The sequence below is a fragment of the Oncorhynchus tshawytscha genome, linkage group LG03 (genome assembly GCF_018296145.1).
Source record: "Oncorhynchus tshawytscha isolate Ot180627B linkage group LG03, Otsh_v2.0, whole genome shotgun sequence".
In the NCBI taxonomy this organism is placed as follows: domain Eukaryota; kingdom Metazoa; phylum Chordata; class Actinopteri; order Salmoniformes; family Salmonidae; genus Oncorhynchus; species Oncorhynchus tshawytscha.
In genome coordinates, this window is record NC_056431.1 from 19445281 (window position 1) to 19457594 (window position 12314).

At 42.6% G+C, this 12314-nt stretch overlaps 2 pseudogenes; both read right to left on the minus strand.

Moving 5' to 3' along the window:
- Window positions 1-1317: 1317 nt before the first annotated feature.
- On the minus strand, window positions 1318-4160 carry LOC112223649 (annotated as a pseudogene).
- Window positions 4161-6476: 2316 nt separating this feature from the next.
- LOC112244991 lies at window positions 6477-7329 on the minus strand (annotated as a pseudogene).
- Window positions 7330-12314: the final 4985 nt, after the last annotated feature.

Here is a 12314-nt window from a genome sequence, read left to right on the forward strand (position 1 = left end):
GTCTGAATACTTTCTGAAGGCACTGTATATATTATAGCAAGCTATGCTAGGCTGCATGAAGAGCACAATTACGTCCAGAGATGCCATGTTTACCCCAACTTCCCTGAGGAAAAGTTGGTAATGGAATTAAACTTTTTTGCATTGCATTTCACCAGTAGTCTGCAGGACAGGTTTGTGGTGTGTTTGAAGAGAAGTGCTCTTTCATGGTGACTATTCAATGGTGGTAAATGTATGATCAATGAGAACCTTCTTATGGAACTCATACCCTTGACTATGAAACTCAACCTTCAGAGAGTAGCAATGTTATCCCATAAAGCCACCCTAGTAAACAAGAAAGATCCTAACCCCTGTTGTCCTCACACATCCCATACACACATTGAGAGGCTGCATGGAAGATAAGGGGATGATTAAAATATATATATATATTTCCTACTGCACTGTATATTATAGACTGCACTCAATGAATTTTGACAGGCTTGATTAACGATAGCGTAGCACTGAGGCTAAAGCCCTGGCAGAACCCTATAGCTACTCCACCGACCCAGAACTGCTGGCCGTCTCCACCTCCAACACGGCTAATGAGTGATTCCATCATGCTGATCCAAGTACTTTGGAGCTCGTCTTCAGCATATTAGCGCAGCCAAAGGTTATTCATAGACTATAAAACCAAAGCTGTGGACAGGAAATGCTGACTTATGTGTAAATATCAATTCAATTAGTAAGTGCCCCGGTGAGTGCAGGTGCACTAGCTTGTGTTAATGGCAATAGACATCAACATGTATAAACAAGACAGGCAAGACACACTCATATATACATCCAATAACAGCTGATGTGTTGCCGTTTATTGTCATGAAGCATAATGACACATGTAGAATTTAGATTATGTTTTTATTATGACTGAATTAGTACGAATTAGAAAGATTAGTCAATTCAACATCACTTCACATCCACGATCCATTGAGTTAAGCTATTGAACTATGAGAGAGTATTGAGTAACATCTGGTCATAAGCTATGGTAGAAGTTAGTCACTTATAATAAAATGCATATACAGTTAATTAAATACTCTGCAAACACTGGGCTTTGTAACACTGCCTCAAATTAGCAATACATTCAGATGTCAAAACAGTGAATCTAATTGCAACCAAAGTTTCTTGCTAGGACAAACTGCATGGTGTATTCACAAAACCTCATCACCATTTACCATAATTCCCCACACATCCTCTTTAAGGTGGTCAATTCAGAATTTAGAATAACCCCTCAGGTTGATGACATAATGATCCCTATTTGTCTGACTTGTTGCACCTCTATCAGCGTCACTATGAGTGTGCACACAGCGTCACAATCTTGTGCCTCTCCCAGTAGTGGCAGTCCTCCGGGAAGCTCCAGTTGGCCTAACTCTCTTTGTGGTTACTGACAGCATGCACCACGATGCACCACCATGCGCCACCCTTCTTCTCTGGCCCCTCCATCAGTTGTCGGATGCAGTCGCGTGGCACCGGTTGGGGACCGGTGCTGTAGAAAACCACCAGGTAAGGTATCATTCACCTGCAGCCCCTCAAACAAGTTCTGACCGGCCATGTGTTAGAAGTGGTCCCTGGTACGCCAGTTCCAATAGCTGCTGCCAGAGTGGTTGACCAGTCGGACCGACCAGCTCACCCAGTCGTATTTCCTGGTGAGGAATTCCTGTACTTCCTGAGCCGTGTCCTGAAGATTGCGTTCCTCTTTTTCCTGGAGAAGATGCTGGGCGTCAAGGCAAGCCTGTTCAGGGAAGGCTGCTACGCAGGCCCCGATGCATGCCTTCATCTTTGATTCCACCTCCCTGATTTTGGTGCTCCAGTTATGGATGGTTTCCTGTTCCTCATCTGGTCTCCTGGTGAGGGCACAGAGGCCCGGCAGGGCAAGTAGGCCCAGGCAGAGGAGCTCCTTCATCCTCACACAGAAGTCCTCCAGTAGGCGCCTGTTTCTCACCTCATACCTGAGACAGATGGAGAACCAACCACTAAACTGTTGTTAATAACAATAAAAGTAATCATCCTATTTTCCATAATCACAAGTGAACAGTTCAAATTCATGCCAAGTGTTCTGAAACTAAAATACTCAACAAAGTCATGCTCCACCGGTGCATAAAGGCTCATTTAGCATGGTTAAGAACACTTTACCTGTCCACCACCTCCAAGATGGACTCCCCAAAGCTGTTGGTGCCCATCAGAGCATCATACAGCACATACAGGTTCATCTCCCTACCGGTGCTCCAGAAACAGCCTCTTCTTGACCTCCTGAAACTGTGGCTTGTCCTCCAGAATGTCCATGTAATTCCGGAACTGGTTCCTGATGCTCTCCTCCACTGAGAAGTAATGGGAATCCAGCTGGCCCTTCTTAATCTCACAGTCAATGTCCTCCTGCTGGGTGGACAGTACGTCCAGCTTGTTCCTCACCGCCAGGAACTGCTCTTTGACATAGCAGACCTCTTTGCTCTTCACGTTGTCCAGGGCTAGTCGTAGGACTGGGGCGGCTGCCTCATAGAGAGGGAAGAGCTCCCAGGTCTACAATTTTGTTTCTGGTGTCCTTTGACAGCTCTTTGGTCTTGGCCATAGTGGAGTTTGGAGTGTGACTGTTTGAGGTTGTGACCAAATACTTATTTTCCACCATAATTTGCAAATAAATTCATAAAAAATCCTACAATGTGATTTTCTGGATTTTTTTTCTTCTAATTTTGTCTGTCATAGTTGAAGTGTACCTATGATGAAAATTACAGGCCTCTCTCATCTTTTTAAGTGGGAGAACTTGCACAATTGGTGGCTGACTAAATACTTTTTTGCCCCACTGTATAACCTTCTTTCACTTTGAACATTTTCAGTAGGTTGTGTAGGTAGATCTGTAGGAAAAAAATATAGATTTGAATCACTTTTTAGTTTTAATTTTAAGGCAGGAAAATGTGGAAAAAAAGTTCAAGATAGTTTAGTCTATATTGCATGCTCAACATTTTTTAGGGTAAATACATATTGATACCCCTGTTTTCAATACTCTAGCAGCCTCCCCTTGTGACGAAAACTACACTGATGTAAGGGGTGTGTACTGGTGGCAGAGAAGTCAGACGCAGGAGAGCAAAAACTGTGTTTCCAACGGTGCAGTTTAATAATAAAAACCCACCGGAAAACAGAACAATCAATAAATGGGTACATAACCCAAGGCACACCAGAATAAACATGCACAAGCACTTACAATAAACAATACAGGACAAGGACATGGGGGGAACAGAGGGCTAAATACACAACATGTAATTGATGGAATTGAAACCAGGTGTGTGGGAAGACAAGACAAAACAAATGGAAAATCAAAGGTGGATCGGAGATGGCTAGAAGACCGGTGACGTCGACCACCGAACGTCGCCCAAACAAGGCTGCCTCGATACCCAGAGGAACCAACCCGGCACCGACCGGCAGTGTGACCTCTGCGGCCACAGATGGTGCACGAGCTGGAACCCCCTCCGGTCTCCCTGCGCACCGCCCCTCCCAGGTCCATGGGTATCGTCAGAGAGGGGATGTGGGAGGATTGATCCACCAGACCCAGATCTGAACGTCCGCGGGTAGCCAGCAGGTTATCCAGCCGGATGGACAGGTCCGCCAGCTGGTCGAACGTGAGGGTGGTGTCTCTGCAGGCCAACCTCACACAGACTGCAGCAATCCCCTGCAGTCCCCTGCCTCAGAAGGAATAGGCATTCACCCGCCGCTCTACCCTCGGGTGGGTGGTCGAAGACTGCCCGGAAGTCCTCAAACTGGTCATCTCCCTCTCTCCACATGGCGTTAGCCCACTCCACTTTCCTGGTGAGGCACGAGACAAGGGCGGACACGCTCTCACGGCCCGAAGGAGCCGGGTGGAAGGTTGCCAGGTACAAGTCCAGCTCACAGTTCGCAGCCGTCCCATTGTATTCCTGGGGAAGAGAGAGATGAATCCCACTGGAACCAGAAGAAGGAGGGGCGCATAGTGGAGACCCCGGCTGTGCTGGTGGAGGCACAGGGAGAACTCCCTGTCTCTCCCAGCGGTCCATTGTCTGGACAACGTGGTCCATGGCGGTGCCAAGATGGTGGAGAATTGCTGCATGCTCCCAGACGCGCTCCTCCACACCTATACCTGGGGTACCTGCTCCTGCTGACTCCATACATTTGGTCCGGTATTCTGTAAGGGGTGCGTACTGGCGGCGGAGAAGTCAGACGCAGGAGAGCAAAAACTGTGTTTCCAACAGCACAGTTTAATAATAAAAACCCACTGGTAAAACAGAACAATCAATAAATGGGTACATAACCCAAGGCACACCAGAATAAACATGCACAGGCACTTACAATAAACAATACAGGACAAGGACATGGGGGGAACAGAGGGCTAAATACACAACATGTAATTGGTGGAATTGAAACAAGGTGTGTGGGAAGACAAGACAAAACAAATGGAAAATGAAAGGTGGATCGGAGATGGCTAGAAGACCGCTGAACGTCGCCCGAACAAGGAGAGGGACTGACTTCAGAGGAAGTCGTGACAACTGATCCTTTTTCAAATTATATTATTTATTGTATAGTATTTTTTTAAATCAAGGGTGCCAAAAATCATGGAACTGACAGCATGTATTGCCCCTCATCATCATTTTGAGATAAACCAAGTTAAAATGATAATACTATTGCCTCAATATATTTTTATGCAAAAAATCTAATACAAGTGATATTTTACATTCAATCTTTATTGATAATGCTGCATAGTACAACCATGCAACAAAGAACATAACAAAAAAATAGACTATGACATTTAGATGAGGAGCGTATATTTTCAGAAAGCCCTAGAGGTAAATATATTCCCATCTAATTCATTTTAATAATGCAGAATTATAACTATTTAACAGCCATACATCTCGGTTGTAACAATATGAGAGACAGGGACTGGTACCACAGAATAGCCATTCCATTGAGTATAGGGTTATGAATCACAGATATGGATCGGTGAGCATAGAAATGGCATCAGTAACACTGGAAATCTGAATAGTGGGGTTAATAGCACAGAAGAGATCAAATCAAACTACAGTGCTTTAGAGCACAAGAACAAATGAAGTAGAGAACGTAACTTTGTGAACCGTTTCTTAGGCAAAGACACAGTTAAGGGGACACGGAACATGAACCACAGCGTAAGAGGAGACATTGTTGGTCAGTTATGAGAGGATACTGATCAAAATCAAAACTGCTATGGCAAATTAAGATATATAAAATCCCCAAAACATCTAGAAAACATCCCCATAATGTCTTTTAGAGTGATTTTTGATATCTTACGCTACTTTTGGTGTAAATGGCTTCAAAATATGAAAATAATACAATATAAGTGAAAAGAAAGAGTGTCACAGAGCAGAGACAATTCCCCAGAAATGTAATTATTTAGGGTGTGTTCGTAATTTGTGCGCTCTGCACATTCGTATAATTTAGAGCGTTGTCAGATTCTCTGTTTGTATATTCAGAGCGTTTCGCTCTGGAGCATTTAGAGGGCACAGTGGACGCTCTGGCCGAGGAGTAGGGTTGATCTCACAAGTCATGCACCCAAACTAACTGGCTAAAGTTGACTAGCTTGCTAGCTACTTCACACTTAGGAGAAAACCTCACTCTGACCATTTTACTCGCCCTAGAATAGCTGGTTAGGCTGTTTTCATGTTGTTTATAGTGTTGGTGACTAACTGTGCTGCTGGCAACAATCTAATTATGTTTTTTTTGCAGACGTTTACTGACACAGGTCATATTCAACAGGTGTTGCGTGTTCGTAGATTAATCAGTTATTCTACGCTCTGACACACTCAGACGAGAGTGCTCTGAAATCGGAGTAGATGGCCAGAGTGAATTTATGAACACACCCTTAGAAAAACAAACAAAGATTTGTTCTAATACTTAATTTCTCTGAGATACAAGAGAACACATAAGAGAGGAAGCACTTAAAGCTAATGTTTACTTTGACCTTTTGTATTGCTGTGTGGTTAGTTTAGTGTTGTCACTGCACTTGGTTGGTTTACAATCACAATCAGCATGCTCTGTTAATAGTGTCCACAGGATAGATAATGTTTATTTATTTATTTGATACTGAAAGTGCTAGGTTGCATCAGTGGCACTATTAGATTTGCATGTGTGTATGTCTGTTCAAATAGATACCCATTATGGTTAATCTTACATTCATGGCCTAGTATGGTTCTCAATCAGAGGCAGTTGTCGTCGTTGTCTCTAATTGAGAATCATACTTAGGTAGACTTTTCCTATCTGTGTTTTGTGGGTGATTATTTTTCCGTGTCAGTGTTTGTTCCACACGGGACTGTGTTGGTTTTCATTTATTTCTCTTGTTCCTTTTGTTTTCTGTGTCCAGTGATATTTCATTAAAATATATTATGGACACTTACCACACTGTACATTGGTCCGATCTGTCATACTCCTCGTCAGAGGAAGACGAGAAACGTTACAACCCCATAGACTTCCAGTCATTGCGCTAATGCTAGTTAGCATTGACTCACATAACTACCTCTAACTTCCTTTATACTGGACAACAGACATAAAAATGGTCTGACTCTGGTGAAGTAGATAAAGGGCCTCATTGCCAAAATCCCAAAGTATCCCTTTAAAGCCCTCATATGCCACCCGACCCTGGGAGTGGATGAGGATCAGTTCCCCTCACACTGGGCCAGCGCCTCATCCATCTTGGCCTGAATCTTCTCCACCCTGGGGGCCCATTTCTCCCTGACTTCAACATTCACCCTCCTCTCTGACCACTGTATATGCCATTCGTGTCATCAGGCCCATGTGAAAGATATTAGCCAATTGGGAACACTTTTTCTCCATGACGTCTCGGTTTTGCTTGTAATGCTCTAGGTACACCTCCAGCAAACCTCTTTGTTCAGAAGTGTTATGTGTCTAGAGAAAGGGTAAGCTTGTCTCTCTCATAGACCCTCTGGAACTCTGAACTCATTTTCGATCTGTTCCACCATGGTGTTGGGGGTGGTGTACTGGTGCTTGATATACTCTTCATACTTTCTGTACTTCTCATTGACCTCGTCCAGTTGACTCTGCTTCAGAATCTGCTGGTTTATCTTGGAGATGTTTTCCAGCTTGGCGTGGATGTGGCCGAATTCGTCGGCGTCCTGGTCTTGGGTGAGGTCTTTGGCGACCAGGTCCTATGTCAACTTCACCACTGCAGTGACTATGTCGAAGAGTGGGTTGATGGTGGCGGCAAAAGAGGAGACTTTCTCCGTGCCTTGTAGGATTATGACCACTGTCTCCTTGTCCATAGCTGCTGCTACAGATATGATTTCAGTCGTCCTAGAGAGAGAGAGGACAGAGTATTTTAGTATGTACATCGCTCATGTCTGCAAGTAGTGCCAACTTTATTGAATGTGAATTATGTGGGGTGATTTACTTTAACTTGTATTCAGAATATTCACAAACCTTGTGAATCCTTGATAACTTTTTATTGTGTACACACATTTGGCAAATGCATCTGGAATTTAGCTGAATAATAATAGAATATTGTCATACAGCTGAAGAACAGATTAGTCTGCTCTTTGAACACCGACTGACTCTCTACAACATTGAGACACAACATTATACCCCTTATTTTTAACAAACAGAACAAGTATTCTGCTGCAGCCAATGGCAGATGGTTGCTGTCCAGTTCTGAAACTGGAGTTTAAAATATCATATATGCCCCACATTAGATGGAAATGTTAGTAAATAAATACTCTTCTCAGAGTATTGATGAATGTACCAATTTGTATGCAATCATTGGAGGGGATTACATCTTTTGATATCAGTGAGAGCTACAACTAGCAATATTCCATCTGAAATTGTGGACAAAAATATATGTGACTGTGCTAGATACATTCAATGTCCATTGATTTAATCTAAAATTATGATTAGTAATCGGCTCTTACCAGAGCCAAGTCGGTAGCTGTTTCCATCCTTCTGGTTCTGTTGTAGTACTCTTGGTAGTTGTGGTTCTGTAGTAGTAGTAGTAGAAGTAATAGTACTACTAGTCTTGGTATTGTGGTTCTGTAGTAGTAGTAGTAGAAGTAATAGTACTACTAGTCTTGGTATTGTGGTTCTGTAGTAGTAGTAGAAGTAATAGTACTGGTAGTCTTGGTACTTTGGTTCTGTATTCTCTGAACTAGCAGCCTAATTCTGAGATGAGGGTGTTAACCGCTGCCAACAACCGTAACACAGCTATCGAGCAACTGACACGTAAAGTTGTAGCAACAGACAAAATTATGTTATACACATTGCAGTATATGTTTCCATAAAACACCCTTATTATTATGACAGAAATGTAGGTAAAATAGTGAAAGCTTTAATCAAATTGGAGTTCATATGTAGGCTATATTAAGAAGTGTCAGACAGAGGCTTTGTATTATCCATGTGATTAAAATATCTAAGTAAAATGAACTGAGTAAAATGTGTAAAGAAGTATTTGCAGCAGTTGACAAATGAGTGGAGGAATTGTAATTGCTTACGTTGAAGGGTTTGACAAGCTCCTGGACTGTGACTTCAGGCTCTGATCGATGTGACGCCTAAAGAAAAGAGAACATCCCATCAAGATTGGGGGAAAATATGAACTGCATCTGTGCACAGCTACTAGTGTTCTTTCAATTTCTAGATGCGATTAGACAGCATCTCTCTACAGCCTTTAATATCTGTATGTATTTGTCAGTGAAGGAGTTAACAACTATCTCTGTTCGCATAGCAGCCCTCGGTTCAACACGTCAGCACCACGCTGCTTTGAATGTGCCTCTATGGAAAAGACTGATCGCTCCAGTGTAGCCGTGATATCAGCGCTAGCAGGTGAAATGTGGAAGTCGTGCCCCTCAAGTGGTGGTTAGAAGCTAAAAGACACTGGACAGGACTGAGTCATGCAGAGACAACAACAGACTGAGCTCAATCTCAGTGGAAGAGAAACCTGTACTATGCAACACAGTTGCTTAAACTGTTACATCAAAGACACTACTGTACATGAAGTGAAATAATTTCATGGTGCTAATTTAACCTGCATGAGTTGAGTGAGATTGATAGACGTTTTCAACGATCGGCAGTTGTTGCCAAAGGTGAACCTAGATCACTGCGACCGAAACCGAGGTGGTTTAGCGGCAAAATGCTGGGTCATCTCTTCCACATGTTTGAAGTACAAAATATGTTGTTGGTTTTTTAGCTGTGTTTGTCTTTACATGGACATGATCTTGGAAGTATTTATATGATTCCACATGATGCACACAAAGAGCTACTGAGGTGAGGGTGTTCGTGGTTGCGTTTTTTTGTTTTACAGCTGCTAACAACAGTCACACAGCTGTCGTGCAACTGACTTACATTATCAGCTGTTTCTAAGGAGTGCACAGAAGTGATGTAGCCAAAATAATATGGGGGACTACTCTTCAATCCACTTTTTGTTGGCTCACATGGCCACTACTGCAGTAGAACATACAGTAGCTACAAACCAAAACAGAAGTCTAAAATCTGGAGTAGCAGTGGTATTTGGCAGTGAATGAGTTAACAATTCTCTTTAAGCATAGCAGCGCTCTGTTCAGCACTTCAGTACCAGGCCGATTATGAATGTGCCTCTATGGAAGAGACTGATAGCTCCAGTGTAGCTGCGACAGCAACGCTAGCAGGCTAATTGAGGAAATCATGCCCTTCAAGTGGTAGTTAGAAGCAATGTGCTCTAACAGCCACTGGGCGGGACACTGAGTCATCCAGAGAAGCAGAGATGACAGATTGAGCTCAATTTTGCTGGAAGAGAAACCTGTTGTAGGGCAGCACGGTTGGCATAACTATAGCACTACATCAAAGACACTACTGTACATGAAGTTAAATCATTTCACTGTGTTCTAGTGGAGGAATTCAGAGGCTAAATTAACTTGTATGAGTTGAGGTGTATTGTCTGAGAAGTGATTTCTCAGTCTACACAGTGGTATTTATGCTCATGTTTAAATATGTTGCAAAAACACGTAATTGTAGACCAAGGTGTTTTTGAAAAAAGCACAGCCTTAATGTACCACAGTCACGCGTTGAATTTGACAGATATCAGACAGAGCAGTGGAGATGTTGAGAGCGGTGTCAAAGCGAGAGCCTGCTCATAATCTCTTTTAGTCTCTCACCTCACTGAGTGCAAATGACAGGATAGGATTGGTCCCACTCACTCTTTTGTGCCTGAATCTACCAGAGGGGGCGGTAAATGCACATATTTTTATGGGGGGGGGGGACTCAGTCAGATTTCAGCACCAATGATGGACTGAGTAACAGTGTCACTCCAAAGCACATTTTAACCCTTTACATTCCGGCAAATGTTAGTTCGTGGGTTTGGATAGGATGTTATTGTAATTAATATGGGGGAAAGAAGGTAATTGAAAAGAAGTAAATGGGGAGATAGTAGCTTAATGTAATCTGATTAAAAGCCCAGTATTCATGAGAATATGATCCCTTTCATGACATTTTCTGCCTTCCGGTGCTCAATTAACCCTTACCACACCAGTGAGACAACTTTTCTATTTCTGAGATCAGAAATATACCTAAGGATAACATTTCTAATTTGGATAATTATTTATATTTTTGTGTCTTTCCCTTTATAGATAACACTGCATCCGAGAGAGAACTCGCTTTGAAATGTAGGTAATGAAAGTTAATTGTGTTATTTAACCTGGGGGGATGTACCTCTAAAACTACAAAAACAGCAAAGAGTGAAGTAAATGAAGAAACATAAAGCACTATTACAGACATTTTCACATTAGTACTCTGTCTATCATCATCACAGAAATGCAAGCAAGCGGCAGTGTAATTGAACCCTTTGTACAAATGAAGCCTGTGTTTAACTGTTCCTTCCAATTGAATGCTTTACAATTGGTGGTTTCAATAATACCCATCCCATAGTAAACTGTGTTTGTACACAGTAGAAAAGTGTATGCATGGAAAAGTTGATGTATATGGGCTGTCAACCCAATATGTTATTTCAGGGAAACAGCTGACCAGGCCCCACGGCCCGTTAACCTGAAAGGGAGACGTTAGTTTAACCGATCACCACTGTGCTACTGTATAGCTGAGCCTTCAGAGACTCAGGACACTGCAGCACTCCCTGTTTGAAGCAGGTGGTCTAGGCCCATGTCCTGAAACCTCAAATACAACCATTATTTCCCAAATAATTAACTTAATTCTAAGTTAAAGATGGTAATTTGTATTCAAACAACATATTTTGCCTCATGAGTACAAATAAAGCAGCTGCGATGGTGCTTCAATCAGGAAGTGGGCAGTTACTCTCACCACTCTCCCTAAGTGGAGCGGCCATCTTTACAGTCTCTAGATATGCATACAGCAGAGCAAGCTAAATACATTCTACATGTTATCTCACACTAAAATCTTTACAAAAGTTTACCATTTGCATGTTTGCTCTTTATTTGAATAATTTTGTGTCTCTTACTGTTCAATCATCACAGCTTCCCATCTTTCTTTACATAGCACAGGACTGTGAAACAGTTTGGGCACTTCCCTTTGGACAACAGCCCTGAGACCAATGTAGAGCTGGCAATAGCTGACTAATTAACACAATAGACAACAATACAGTTTCTTCTGGAGTTTTACTGACTTTGTTCGTACTAAATCCAACCCACATCTCCTCTGCAGTAGCACAGAGCCACAAGCTCCATTACCTTCCCAGCTATGGCTCCCCCTAGCTGTGCTTCCATATTTCCTTAAATATGCACAGCATAATGGCCTGTCCCTCCCTTCTCTATAACATTATACAGACACCACCTAGCACCTGAAAATCTAAATTTTTCTGGATACATTTTGAGATTAGAGTCTCTATATACCCCATATTCATCCAATGGCATATCCATTCAATGGCAACGGTCCTTTGCTGTTGTTCTGGGATTGATTTGCACTTTTTGCACCAAAGTACGTTCATCTCTAGGAGACAGAACGCGCCTCCTTCCTGAGCGGTATGACGGCTGTGTGATCCCATGGTGTTTATACTTGCGTACTATTGTTTGTACAGATGAACGTGGTACCTTCAGGCGTTTGGAAATTGCTCCCATAGTGTGAACCAGACTTGTGGAGGTCTACAGTTTTTTTCTGAGGTCTTGGCTTTTCATTTTCCCATGATATCAAGCAAGGAGGCATTGAGTTTGAAGGTAGGCACTGAAATGCATCCACAGGTACACCTCAAATGGACTCAAATGATGTCAATCAGCCTATCAGAAGCTTTTAAAGCCATGCCATCATTTTCTGGAATTTTCCAAGCTGTTTAAAGGCACAGTCAACTTAGTGTA